Genomic DNA, 15,181 nt, shown 5'->3' on the forward strand with positions numbered 1-15,181 from the left:
TGCTCAGTCTTTCTCTGTAATGAGCAAAAGATGATGGAATGGAAAGCTCTGATGGCAATTGCAAATGGTTAAGGACCATTGCCTTTTATTTTTCTCTGCAAGTCATTCTTAAGAGACATGCGTAGCCTGGAAATACTCGTTACTCGTCTGGCTTAAATCCATCTCTTATCACAGGTGCAAACGCTAGTTCTTAGTCTATTTTCTCCCTTGCGGTTGTGCTAATTTGCCAGCACTTAATAAATCTAATACTAATCGGGTGAATTAATTTTGCAGGGACATGAATACAAGAAATGCGATTAGGTACAACGGAATAGCACAATAACACTGCCACTGAAAGCAAATTACTAGAGTATAATTCATATCATAGCCAGCCAAGCTCTAAAAGCTCTTCCTCCCAATATGAACATCATTAATTGGGCGCTTAGGTGTGCAGCAACAGAACATGCACAAAAATGCAAATCAAGATAGATAAAATGATCTGTCTGGGCACAAGGCTCAGAGATCTGGATGAAACTTTTTACACTGTCACCAAACTTTGCTTTCGACAGTCACCAATGTCAGGGACACATAACCATATTTTACTGTTCAGTAAAAACCATGTTGTTCCATGCTGAACTAGCTGGAATAAATAAATGCACTTGGTCTTGTATACAAAATATATATTGTAGCCCAAATCTAGTTAAAAATAAATGAATTTATTAACAGAAAGATTTCGAAATAAGCAGGCAATGAATGCCAGAATGTGTACCAAGAGCTTTGTTTTAAAGTAGCACGAACATTCATGGTTTGCAGTGTGCCAAATGTATGTGGATGGGTGGTCTCCCTAGTTTCTGATCACCTTCGCTGACTTGGTGGACATGTGCATTAATTCAGACCAACATTGTGAGTCTGACAGATGTGACCTAGACTGGGTCACTAAGAATAAACATGGGCAAATTCATCAACAACTACCTGGCATCACGGATAAGACAAAGTTAAACTTGTTTAGCTGAACTCAGTATCACTTGATCTTTCTGCAATGAATTAGATTCAGGCGCCTAACAAATTTGGCGCAAGGTCAACGCCATTTTATTTATAATCCCATTCAGGAACTGGAAGTAAGCAGTGCAGCATTTTTCATTTTCATTTCACTTGTGAGGGGAGTGCATCCCCTCACTAGTAGGTGAGATTTGTTTGTGATTGTGATACAGACAGCTTTAGCTCTCTATCACGGACAGCATTGTAACCAATACTTTAAAATATACTTAGAGTAGGATTTAAGTCAGCCTATTGCTCATGATTGGATTTTTTTCTTGTCTATTTTACTACCCTGCTCCTAATTTGATGTCTTTCCTCCCTATTCTTGTGTGTGTTCTGGCCTCGGTTAAGCCTGACTTTAATCACTTTTTGTTTGGTTCACTTGGTCTGTTGCTGCTGGAATTAATTTTCCCTTTGCGTATTTCTATAGTGTAGTATGGTTTAGGGCCTACTTTTGCGTGCATGTTATGTTAGAATGGCGTATTAGAAGTTTAAACGCCATTTTACCTTTTGCTGCTTTTGCACACGACACTGCATAGCTGTTTTTGTACGTTAGCCTACATGAAGGTCTGTCTACACATGAGAAAAGGTTTGTTTTTCAACATCTCTAGACATACATTGTGCTCCTTGTCTGAACAGTGAGTGCTGAGCCGTCAATGTTATCATAACATGTGAGCCTGTTTATCGGCATGTCTGTGTAACACATTCTAGACACAACATTTTGGCAGCTCTGAGCCAAGTAAGATTCTGGCGCCTTTATCATAGCACACTTGCCATGATTTCACACACTTGGAAGATTCCAGGGATGCAGAGAGCCTTGCTGATCCAGATGTAATTTACTCTTACTGAGCGGAAAGGTAATGGGGTCCCCCAAAACAAGCCCAAGAGACCTTCTTTAGTTTATAATACATAGTTCCTATATAGGGAGGGTGTTAACACTAGGCGTTATATAACCTGTTTGCACTATCATTGTAATATGATTCCTCCTTTTGTATTTTATGTAATTGTAACCATGCTGACCATATTATTCTTAATCATCTGTCTGCTTATGTTGACTAAAATACTGCGCATGAGATCACGTCGTTAAAATAATTATTTTAACCTTGCCGTGTCTCTTATATACTTCTGTTGTGGACTGGTATGAGAGTATAACAAAATAGTGTTCTCACTTCCCACCATTCCTGAGAAGGTCCAAAGTCACATGTTCTAGGTTGTCTAATCATTGGTTACTTTGCTATAGGATGAAGAGCTAATGTGACACTGATGCTAGCTGGTTGGGGTTTTCTAGGTACTGAGGTGAGTTTCTGGTGCACCACAATTCACTAATGTCCTAGGTCTCTGTGCACAGTTCTGTGTATGAGTAGAAATCCTGGCAACAATAGCATTAACACTTTAGCATTGGATGGGAATACTTGGCACCTCATACTTCCCTTCATGGAGCAGCGCCTCTTTCTCTCTCTCTCTCTCTCTCTCTCTCTCAAGAACGCCACCTTTCCAGTCATACTCAATAACTCTCTATCTACCCTTCCTCCACACACTCAATCAATCAATCTGGGTTTATAAAGTGCAGCGATTCACCCGATAGGTTATCCAGGCCCTTGCATGTCCCAGAGGCTTACTCGAAAAGCCAGGTCTTGAGGGCCATTCAGAATCCCAGAAGTGAGGTGATGGTCCAGAGGTGCATGGAGAGGTGTTCCAGGACTTGCTGCAATGTGGGAGAAAGAGCGTTCTCCACTTCTGCTTTGGTCGATGTGGGGTGTATGGGCAAGTGAAAGGGAGGCAGAACACAGTCTTTTTGATGGTTGGTGGAAGTTCAGCCCATGGGTAATATAGGCAGTTCCTTGGTTGTTTAGAGCCTTGTGAGCATGGGTCAGCAGCTTGAGCTGGCATTTCTTATGTACAGGGAGCCTGTGGAGTCGTCTGAGGTGTGGTGTGATGTGAGTTCATCGGGGAAGGCTGATGAGGAGCCTCGCTGTGATGTTCTGTATAGTCTGAAGTCTCTATAGGTGGTCTGCATTGATTCCTACGTAGAAGGCATTGCCATAATCCAGTCAGCTGGCAATGAGAGCTTGTGTCACTGTCCGTCTCGTGTGTAGGGGACTGCCTCTGCATCTCCCTTGAACACATCCACACCCGTGATTTGCAAGGAAGAGCAACAATAAGGACCAGAGTTAACTACTCTGCTACCTCAGGATGTATTACACATTCAAGAAAACAGTTAAAGAGCTTTCTTTAAAAAAAAAAAATACAGTTAATAGTATTTCGCTCTCTGTGATCTGGGCACTCAAAATGAAAACGTAGTCCAGATGTTTGTTGCTGGCTCATCTCCTCCTCTTTCATAGGATCATCCATTGCGCCGTGGACCACCCATCCCTTCCCATTTTGCACCAACCATCCCCTACCTGCACAAATAGATATGCATCTTCTTCATCCTATTTGCAATCTGCCTGCTCAAAATAATAGCAGAGTCAAGATTCTTTTGTCAGTGGGTCATCTCCTCCTTTCACCACACACTCATCCCCCCCTTCCACTGCCTACCTCCCTCACTTCTTCGCTCCATACATGTTCAACCCCCTCCTCATTTGTCCATCCTCTTCCCTCTCATCCTACCTTCCAACCTGTGGTCATCCTCCGTCTTCCTTCCTGTACCTCTTGCTTGCTCATGTGCTCATCACCTTATTGCCTTTACATGTTCCACATCGCTGCTTCCCCCCATCTGATCTCCTTTGCCTTTCCCCTCACACTAGAGTACCAGTGCCTTTGACATTACAGATAAAGCAATAGGGGCCCGATGTAGGACACCAAATACCGGTCGGTAACGGCTGATTTCGTCCGTTACCGACCAGTATTTGGTTTTTGATATGTAGGGGCCTTAAATTTGACAGAATCAGTAAATTTACAGATTCGGTAAATCTAGATGTAGGTGGCACTGAAAACAGTGCCACATTAATTTAATTTAATTTTAATTTAATGGTTTTGTAAAGCGCGTAGTAACTCCGAAGAGCATCCCAGCGCTGATCTGCTCACATGCCCTTAAGAATTCGTTATTTACCTCAAAATAATATTTTGTGGTAAATAACGAATTCCAGTGTACATGCACATCTGTGCATGTACACCTGTGCCACATACATGCCCTTGGGCATGTATGTGTGTCACATGGCACACAAGCCAGAATCAGGGGTGCAACAGGGTGTCAAAGTGACACCCTGTCCCCCTTGACAATTCGGTAATTTTACCGAATCTGTATTTACCGATTCGGTAATTGACATTGATTCCTATGGGCCTCAAGGCCCGTAGGAATCAATTGCATTTACCGAATCGGTAAATACCGATTTTGTAAAATTACCGAATTGTCAAGGGGGACAGGGTGTCACCGAATCATACCGAATTATTTCATACATCTCATTTACCGAATCTAGAATAGTGAATCAGTAAAATTCGGTATTCTAGAGTCGGTAAATGAGATTTACCTACATCGAGCCCTAGGTTACAAATATAGGTAAACTTTTAGTCTTTTTTACAATATTCTCAGACTCATGAATCATTTATAATGTTAATTGAGTAAGGTACTCTAGCTATTAGTCTGCATGTTTTGCTCATACCTGTGAGAAACTATTCTAGATGATACTGCTGAGTTGTTCAACCCAAACAGAGGAACATATTTCCCAGTTTATTTACTCACCTTTAATATCCAGACAAGAGAAGCAAGGTACTCCTCGGAGCAAATGTTTGAAGTATTATGGCCAACTTTACATAAAGAGGGGTATACCCAATGGTACTGGGACCTGGGTAAAAATTGTTACGTTATATAGTGGCCCCAGTAATTGAGGACATTCAAGGTTTTAAAAATTGAGTAAACATATAAACAAATCTACAAAGAATCTAGTATTGGGGAATGTTATTTAATCACATTACCACATCAAAAAACATATTTATTATTATTATTATTATTATGGCCATTAGGTCTACTCACTCAAGTGAGGCAACATTTTTTATCGGACAACTGAGGGGAATGTCAGGTGGAAAAAAGTTTCTGGCTCCCTGCATATTCCAGAACTTTCCATCACAGAAATGTGAGAAAAATTTGTTTTTTTAGACAAAGAAGCGATTTTGGGTAATAAAACGGGGTGAGAGCCATGCAAGTCAGCCCACCCTGGATAGCCCTAGGTTTCTAGTTTTCTAAAATGTACAGGTTGTCTAGGTTTCCCTAGGTGCCCGCTGAGCTAGGGTCCAAAGCCTAAGGGAAACACTGAATAGTATAATTATAATAATAATAATATTAATAATAATAATAATAAAGACATTTAGACAGTGCAGAGCTACCTCCAGCGGAGGTGTCCCGGTGTTAAAAAACGGATTCGGCAGTGAGAGAAAAGGGGAGAGCTAAGGGAGGCTGAAAAGTCATGTTCTCAGCGCTTTTCTAAATGCCAGTTCTGACTCTAATTTACGGAGATGGACAGGCATAGAATTCCAAAGTGATGCATTTCTCACTGAGAAAGCTCGACCGCCTATCCCGGTCTTAGAGAAACAAGGAATCCCTAGCAGTTTCAGGTGATTAGATCTCAGAACCCTCATCTGGTGATAGGGAAAAGGAGGGAGGAGCCAATTCCAACATGGCTGCCCGGAGCTTCAGCTCTGTGGAAACCCCGCAAACAACATCCTAATGCGGCCCTCCAAGCCCCACTAAATTATCTGTAAGGGCCAAATGCCAAAATCCGACGATCTGGAGCATCTGCCGCTGGGGCCGCCGATACTGCCAGCGGCTGCTCTGCCGTGATATCGGCATTATCCACCCCTGGCGATAACACTTCAAGATGGCGCCCGAGATGAAACGGAGGTAGAGTGGGGGGGGGGTCGCGGTGAAACGGACCCTCGTTAGAGGTAACAATGAGGGTGCCGGGACATCAGGAGTGGGCCCCCTGCTACCCTTTCATCTTCCCCAGCGGACGCCCCCAGCTGGTGCAGCTCTTGATCGCCGGATCTGCAGCCTCCTTCCGCTTGTGTCACCTGACCGCAGTGTGTGGATGGGGGCCTGTGGCCACAGCGGACGGGCGGGACAGGTTACATGACCGGGAGAGGATTTTAATTACAGCGCTCACCCCCTACATATGACGAAGCCGCTAACGCCCCCCTGGGAGTGCCAAGATAGACATCAGCTTTTTGTCGAGCATGAAAGCTAGGTGGAGACCTGGGGATTTGTTTTAACACCAATCCAGCTAATGACACGGGTGGACTGTGGTGCCCAGTACAGAAGCGTGGGAGCATTTAGACCAGGGATCATGAGTGTGCAGCAGTGGTGGAAGGAGGTGCAAATACTGAAGATGCTCCTCCTTTTGACTGTCTTGCTCCTTTTCCCCTCTTCTTCTTCCTCGGCTTGGTCGGCTCCCTGATTTTCTTTGGACTTGGCCCTCGTAACTTTTGGACTCGAACTCAAGTGCGCCCCGACATTTTGTGACCCTCTCCTGTTGTCGCTCTTGCCCTGGGTGCATCTTGCCATGTTGAGATGGTTTCCATCGATGCCCACGACCTGAGTCCGCCATTTTGTTGATTTTTGTCCTTTCCTTTGGTCCCTTGGATTCCATCCTGCTGACCTTCAGACATTTCTCTTACGCTGGACTGCCTTATCTCTTTCTCCCCCTCAGGTCCCCCTCTCTCCTCTCACCAATCTCAGCCTCCAACTCTTCTCTCCCACATACGACTCTCTACCCCTTTTTATTCTAATTTTATTTAATTTTTTTTATTTTTATTTCACTTTTCACTCTGTAAATATGTGATATATACTTGTCCAAGCCGAATCGCTGGTAAAATGGAATCCTGAGAAAATCTACTATTTGTATATATATGTATATAGAGATAACTCTAACCACTAGTATATGTAGTAGACCTTTGTTCTCACTACCATTCCTATGTGATTCTTAGAGTTTATCCATTTGTATCTCTTCCGTGAGTGGCTTGACAACTTGTACATTTGCAATTATTTCTATTTGTATCTCTTCCCTGTGTGACTTTACAACTTGTACATTTGCAAATTTTTTTCCTGTTTGTATCTTATGTAACTCATGTAATCCTAAGTCCTTATGTATCACAACTGGTTCTTTTGTAAAGCGCTCTGACACCTTCGGGTAATGTTCGCGCTATAGAAAATCGCATTAAATAAATAAATAAATTAAATAAATATAAAAAAATAGTTCTGGAGTCGCTGTTTCAAGTAGCCCGGGCCCCGATCTCTGGTGGCTCTATAGGCGATGAAAAGCGCCTTATACTCAATCCTCCTTTTGACAGGCAGCCAATGGAGACTCGGCAGGTGGGGGGGGGGGGGGATATGTGGTGGTGTAACGTCACATTCCTAATAAGTCTGGCCGCAGCGATTTGAATAATGTGTAGCCTTCAGATCAGATAAGCTGGTACTCCTATATATATGCTATTGGAGTAGTCTAGCTGGGACGTGACCAAAGCATGGACCACTGTCTTCCTACATTCCATAGGCAGAAGATAAAGAAATCTCCGCTTGGCTCTTCCAGAAGCACAACAAGGAGACTTGGCAGATCTGGGCCTTGCAGGAGAGGTTTGTGTCATTTTTGAACCCCAAATTCCTAGCTGAATCTACTGGGATCGGCGGGGGTTTAGCTCTGATCTTTGAGCTTGGACTATCCAAGCTTGGATCACCAGAGCTTGGATAGTAGAGGAGAGTTTGATTGAAAAACAATACCTCTGTTTTATTGGTATTTAATTTCAAGCAGCAGGGAATGCTTAAAGTTGCCTCAGAGTGATCTCTAAAAGAGAACAAGTTCTATTACCAATAGTCTGGGCTTGGGGAGGCTTCCCTGCTTGTCCGAGTTCAGAAGCTCTGACCGGGCCCCCGGCAGGCCCTGGGTGGGAGCCCCCATCGTAGGCTCTGTCCCTCAGCCAGTCATACTGTGAAGGGCCTGGGACAAGGGGCCATAAGGCCTGGGGAGGCTTCCCCTGCTTGGCCAGGTTCAAAAACTCTGTCCGGGCCTTATGGTGGGAACCCCCATCTTGGGCTCCGTCATCGGGCCCGCCATGTGGCAAAGCACCCTGGAAGGGGTTCCGCAGGCCCTGGGAGGCCATTCCTGTGTGGCTGGGCCCAGGAGGTTTTTTTACCGGGATACAGTAAGGGTGCTCCTGCTCTGGGTTCCGGCCTTCCGCACCGTCAAGGGCCTGGGATGTGTGTCCATCAGGTCCGGAGATCCTTCCCCTGCGTGGCCAGGTTCAGGAGCTCTGCCCGGGCCCGGATTCGGCAGTGAGAGAACAGGGGAGAGCTAAGGGAGGCTGAAAAGTCATGTTCTCAGCGCTTTTCTAAATGCCAGTTCTGACTCTAATTTACGGAGATGGACAGGCATAGAATTCCAAAGTGATGCATTTCTCACTGAGAAAGCTCGACCGCCTATCCCGGTCTTAGAGAAACAAGGAATCCCTAGCCGTTTCAGGTGATTAGATCTCAGAACCCTCATCTGGTGATAGGGAAAAGGAGGGAGGAGCCAATTCCAACATGGCTGCCCGGAGCTTCAGCTCTGTGGAAAGCCCGCAAACAACATCCTAATGCGGCCCTCCAAGCCCCACTAAATTATCTGTAAGGGCCAAATGCCAAAATCCGACGATCTGGAGCATCTGCCGCTGGGGCCGCCGATACTGCCAGCGGCTGCTCTGCCGTGATATCGGCATTATCCACCCCTGGCGATAACACTTCAAGATGGTGCCCGAGATGAAACGGAGGTAGAGTGGAGGGGGGGGGGGGGGGGGGTTGCGGTGAAACGGACCCTCGTTATGAGGTAACAATGAGGGTGCCGGGACATCAGGAGTGGGCCCTCTGCTACCCTATCATCTTCCCCAGCGGACGCCCCCAGCTGGTGCAGCTCTTGATCGCCGGATCTGCAGCCTCCTTCCGCCTGTGTCACCTGACCGCAGTGTGTGGATGGGGGCCTGTGGCCACAGCGGACGGGCGGGACAGGTTACATGACCGGGAGAGGAGTTTAATTACAGCGCTCACCCCCTACATATGACGAAGCCGCTAACGCCCCCCTGGGAGAGCCAAGATAGACATCAGCTTTTTGTCGAGCATGAAAGCTAGGTGGAGACCTGGGGATTTGTTTTAACACCAATCCAGCTAATGACACTGGTGGACTGTGGTGCCCAGTACAGAAGCGTGGGAGCATTTAGACCAGGGATCATGTGTGTGCAGCAGTGGTGGAAGGAGGTGCAAATACTGGAGATGCTCCTCCTTTTGACTGTCTTGCTCCTTTTCCCCTCTTGTTCTTCCTCGGTTTGGTTGGCTCCCTGATTTTCTTTGGACTTGGCCCTCGTAACTTTTGGACTCGAACTCAAGTGCGCCCGACATTTTGTGACCCTCTCCTGTTGTCGCTCTTGCCCTGGGTGCATCTTGCCATGTTGAGATGGTTTCCATCGATGCCCACGACCTGAGTCCGCCATTTTGTTGATTTTTGTCCTTTCCTTTGGTCCCTTGGATTCCATCCTGCTGACCTTCAGACATTTCTCTTATGCTGGACTGCCTTATCTCTTTCTCCCCCTCAGGTCCCCCTCTCTCCTCTCACCAATCTCAGCCTCCAACTCTTCTCCCCCACATACGACTCTCTACCCCTTTTTATTTTAATTTTATTTAATTGTTTTTATTTTTATTTCACTTTTCACTCTGTAAATATGTGATATATACTTGTCCAAGCCGAATCGCTGGTAAAATGGAATCCTGAGAAAATCTACTATTTATATATATGTATATAGAGATAACTCTAACCACTAGTATATGTAGTAGACCTTTGTTCTCACTACCATTCCTATGTGATTCTTAGAGTTTATCCATTTGTATCTCTTCCGTGAGTGACTTGACAACTTGTACATTTGCAATTATTTCTATTTGTATCTCTTCCCTGTGTGACTTTACAACTTGTACATTTGCACTTTTTTTTCCTGTTTGTATCTTATGTAACTCATGTAATCCTAAATCCTTATGTATCACAACTGGTTCTTTTGTAAAGCGCTCTGACACCTTCGGGTAATGTTCGCGCTATAGAAAATCGCATTAAATAAATAAATAAATTAAATAAATATAAAAAAATAGTTCTGGAGTCGCTGTTTCAAGTAGCCCGGGCCCCGATCTCTGGTGGCTCTATAGGCGATGAAAAGCGCCTTATACTCAATCCTCCTTTTGACAGGCAGCCAATGGAGGCTCGGCAGGTGGGGAAAGGGGGGGGGGGGATATGTGGTGGTGTAATGTCACATTCCTAATAAGTCTGGCCGCAGCGTTTTGAATAATGTGTAGCCTTCAGATCAGATAAGCTGGTACTCCTATATATATGCTATTGGAGTAGTCTAGCTGGGACGTGACCAAAGCATGGACCACTGTCTTCCTGCAGTCCATAGGCAGAAGATAAAGAAATCTCCGCTTGGCTCTTACAGAAGCATAACGAGGAGACTTGGCAGATCTGGGCCTTGCAGGAGAGGTTTGTGTCATTTTTGACCCCCAAATTCCTAGCTGAATCTACTGGGATCGGCGGGGGTTTAGCTCTGATCTTTGAGCTTGGACTATCCAAGCTTGGATCACCAGAGCTTGGATAGTAGAGGAGAGTTTGATTGAAAAACAATACCTCTGTTTTATCGGTATTTAATTTCAAGCAGCAGGGAATGCTTAAAGTTGGTGAAAGTTGCCTCAGAGTGATCTCTAAAAGAGAACAAGTTCTATTACCAATAGTCTGGGCTTGGGGAGGCTTCCCTGCTTGTCTGAGTTCAGAAGCTCTGACCGGGCCCCCGGCAGGCCCTGGGTGGGAGCCCCCATCGTAGGCTCTGTCCCTCAGCCAGTCATACTGTGAAGGGCCTGGGACAAGGGGCCATAAGGCCTGGGGAGGCTTCCCCTGCTTGGCCAGGTTCAAAAACTCTGTCCGGGCCTTATGGTGGGAACCCCCATCTTGGGCTCCGTCATCGGGCCCGCCATGTGCCAAAGCACCCTGGAAGGGGTTCCGCAGGCCCTGGGAGGCCATTCCTGTGTGGCTGGGTCCAGGAGTTTTTTTTACCGGGATACAGTAAGGGTGCTCCTGCTCTGGGTTCCGGCCTTCCGCACCCTCAAGGGCCTGGGATGTGTGTCCATCAGGTCCGGAGATCCTTCCCCTGCCTGGCCAGGTTCAGGAGCTCTGCCCGGGCCCGGCCAGTCCCAAAGGGCAGGCGTTCCCATCCTGGGCTCCATCTGCCACACCTCCAAGGGCCCGGGACGAAGTCCTTTGGGCCCGGGATGGCCTCTTTTTCGGCATGTTAAGGTGCCTGCAGGCCCTGGGTCATAGGACCGCCAGGGCCCCCCTCACAGCCCCGTGCCTGAGGCCTGCCTTGGGGCCCAGGCACCCGGGCTGCAGAGTCCCCGTCCCCTTCAAGGACAAGTGGAATCCCATTTTAATTAAGGCACAGCGCAACCAGGTGGCCGTTCTTCGACCCCAGACATGTGGACGCACCGTGCCCCTCGTCCATCTGGGTACTCGCACTGATTTCCAATCCTGAGTCCAGATGGCCGGGCAGCACTGGAAGTCCTGATGAGGGCTCATTTGCTTCCTTGAGCCCAGCCAGGGCTCCAGGAGGACGGTTGCATTCACACCTTCGGTCCCCTCTGTCACTCGATGTGCACAAATTACAAGAAAGGTGGGTAGCTCTCCTCTGGATTACGAGGGACAAGGGTGCTCTGGACTCCCTTACAAACCAGAGTTTCTCAGCAAGTGACCAGTTGACCTAGGACCAGTGGACCATGGGGTGGGGCCCCTCTTCCTGGGCTCTGTCCTCAGGCCCGCTGCATGGCACTGTGCCCAGGACGAGGTCCAAAGGGCCAGGGGAGGTCTCCCCTGCGCGTCGAGGTCCAATAGCTCCAGCTGGGCCCAAGTGCCCTGCCTTGCCCCAGGGCAGGCTCCCCGGCCCTGGGCTCCATCCTCCGGCCTGTCGCACAGCCAAGGGCCCAGGACGGAGGCCTCCCCAATTCGTCAGCATGTTCAAGTGCCTGCAGGACCAGGGTCAGCAGTCTGTCAGGGGCCGACTCTACCACATGCCTGAGGTCCCCTCCTGGAACAAGTGGAATGCTTTTGTTAAGGCACAGATGGCTATCCTTTGAGCCCAGCCATCTTGGCTAACCGAGACTCTTAGCCATGTGGTCGCACGCAATGCTTTCCAATTGTGCGTCCAGATGGCGGGGGTGCCCTGGAAGTCCTGATGAGGGCTCATTTGCTTTTTTGAGCCAAGTCAGGGCTCCAGGAGGTTCGGTGCATTTGGGTCTTTGTCACTTATTGTGCACGGATTACAAGAAAGAAAGATAGTCCTCCTCTGGATTGCTAGGGCTTGCCTTCATTGAGAGCAGGAAGGGAACCAAAGCCAACATCCCACCTGCCCTGGAAGTTTCGATGAGGGCTCATTTGCTTCCTCAAGTCCAGGCTGGGCTCCAGGAGGTTGAGTGTGATCATGCCAGTGGTACCCCTCTGTCACTCAGCGCATATGGAGTGCAAGAAAGGGCAGTAGCCTTCCTCTGTATTATTAGGGACAGGGTACTCCAGACCCCATTGTTGTCAAGCAGTTCTAAGCTGGGTACCACCAGGGTCTAGGCTGGTCTGCCCGGTCTCCCAGGATCCTGGGTCTGCACCTGCCTCCCAACAGCGCCGAGACGCCTACGGGTATTCGTTCGCGCTCTATAAATGTTAGTAAAAAAACCCTGCCCAATGGCCCTTTCCTCTTAGCCTGTCTTCCCCGAGAGCAGGCAGGGACACAAAGGTGACATCCCGGTGCAGGGCGGCCTGTCTGGGGAGGTCACGGCCAGCGCTGTATATTCTGAATTATTAGGCACGCTTGGTACATTTATGGATGGACTACTTGGCCAGCCTCTGCAGTTGTTTCGAGAAATGAACTTCTACCCTGCCAGAGTCCGACCAAATTAAGTGCCTGCCACTAGCAGGTGCCTTACCCAGCAGAGCCAAGGCCATGAAGCTTTGGCAGCTGGTGCAGCCAGTGGTCCAATCAGAGCAGAAGGGGTTTCAGTGGCCCCAGGTCCTGGAAGCCGCCTGACAGTCCGGGCACCAGCAAACCACACCATTACCCCCTTCACCATTTCCACAGCAGCGTGGAACGACCGTTCCGTGGGATGTCCCTGCTGCACAGGCTTGCATCCCTGTGTCTCGCTCAGGCTGCACCTTGGTACACTTCTCCCTTCGGTGGAGACATCTGGGCCCGCTGGGGCCCATGTGACTGCACCAGTTCCCCCCAGAAAGCCTGTCAGGTGGGTAAGCTTCCCAAGAAGTCTCCTGAGGGGTGTGAAAGTTAGTCCGGGGGCAGGCACGTGGCTCCCAATCCCATCCAGAAGGTGAAACTTCTTGGTTGATCCTGCCAGTAACATATGCCTGTCTAAAAGATTAAGCCACGCATGTGTAAGTATGCACAGCCTGTACAGTGAAACTACAAATAGCTCATTAAAGCAGTTATGGTCGCTTTGATCGCTCCAGCTGTTGCTAGGATAAGTGTGGTAATTCTAGAGCTAATTCACGCCGACAAACGCTGACCTCCCAAGATACATGCATTTATCAGAGCAAGATCAATCCGGACTCGCTCAGCCACTTTGGGGACTCTAGGTAACCTTGGCCTAATCGCATGTCCCCCTGATAGCGACAATACTTTCGGATGGTACTTTCTGTGCCTACCATGGTGACCACAGGTAACAGGGAATCAGGGTTGGATTCCAGAGAGGGAGCCTGAGAAACAGCTACCACATCTAAGAAAGTCAGCAGGCGCACAGATTACCAACTCCCGACATGGGGAGGTAGGGGTGAAAAATAGCAATACAGGACTCCTTTGATGCCCTGTAATTGAAATGAGTATACCTTAAATCCTTTAATAAGGTTCCATTGAAGGGCAAGTCTGGTGCCAGCAGCCACGGTAATTCCAGCTCCAATAGCGTATATATTAAAGTGTCTACAGTTAAAAAGCTTGTACTTAGATCTTGGGATCGAGCTGGCAGTCCTGCCTCCCAGTGCCCCCTTGATTCTCTTGACTAAGCGTCCTAGAGGTCTGAAGCGTTTACTTTTCAAACTCTATCCCATAGGCCACTAAATAAAGTCTATGTTGACCCCTGGATTTAGTTTTATCCAACACCCTAGCACTTCCTTTGCACTCTGCCCCTCACTAACCTTTTTTCCACTGCTCATCTTTGCAAAACACCTCAGCTCCTCCCCTTTGAGGACTTGTAGACCACACAGTGGACTTTTCAGTCGAGGGGTGAGAAGGGAACCCAATGATGAAGCATGTCACCCTCGGGTGAGTGAGGGTTTTTGTCCTAAAAGATCTATTTCCCAGCAGCTCTATTAGATACAGTTACTAGTGAGTATACAGGACTAAACCTCGATACAGGTGATCTGTTTGCCGTTCTGAATAAACAACCAGACGTACAAATTGTGATTTTTCTGACTATTAGGGATGGGTACGTTCCTGGTTCTTTTGATCCCATTAGGATCCTCTGTGTGCAGACAATCACAATTATTTCCCATGAATAAGAAATTCCCAGTAAGTGCGGGTCATAAGCTTGCGTTGATTAAGTCCCTGCTTTAGTACACAACACTCATTGCTAGTACCGATTGGATGTTTTAGTGAGGTCCTCGAATCAACCTCACTGAGGCCGGCAATGGCCCTGGAAGAGTGCTGCAAGCACAATCAAACTTAACTATCTAGAGGAAGTAAAAGTTGCAACAAGGTTTCCCTAGGTGAACCTCAGGAAGGATCATTAACGGCAGAGTAGCCCGAGTGACTGATGGTGCCAGCCCGAAACCCTCAGCCATCTCCCAGTTGTAGGCACAAGGCCGGTCCTCTCCTCGCGCACCCTGGCATGTGGAGCGGTCTGTGGCCTCCAGGGTGCTTGGGTGAAGATCGGGCATGGGGGCATGGGGCGGGCTCCTCCACCCTGGAGGACCTGACTGATGTATGAGTGAGAGATGGGCAATCCATCCCCTCCAGGAGCAGCACGATGGGAAGCGCTACCGAGACGGAACCCAGGCTCACCCAGCATGACTCCGTGCGGGGAACCAAATGGCAGCGCCTCGCTGGGCTGGAACCACTACAGAAGGCCCTGCCGCCCGAGTTCTCCTGGGTCCAATCCCAGCCTGACCAGGTTTCAAGCCATAGAGGA

General features: G+C 48.0%; 1 protein-coding gene across 4 annotated transcripts in view; it reads right to left on the reverse strand.

The window, feature by feature from the left end:
* Window positions 1–15,181, reverse strand: part of LOC147747627 (putative oxidoreductase ZK1290.5) — a 775,562-nt gene that overhangs the window by 179,806 nt on the left and 580,575 nt on the right. The gene's annotated exons all lie outside the window — the stretch shown is intronic.

The sequence above is a fragment of the Lissotriton vulgaris genome, chromosome 1_1 (assembly GCF_964263255.1).
Source record: "Lissotriton vulgaris chromosome 1_1, aLisVul1.2, whole genome shotgun sequence".
Taxonomy (NCBI): Eukaryota; Metazoa; Chordata; class Amphibia; order Caudata; family Salamandridae; genus Lissotriton; species Lissotriton vulgaris.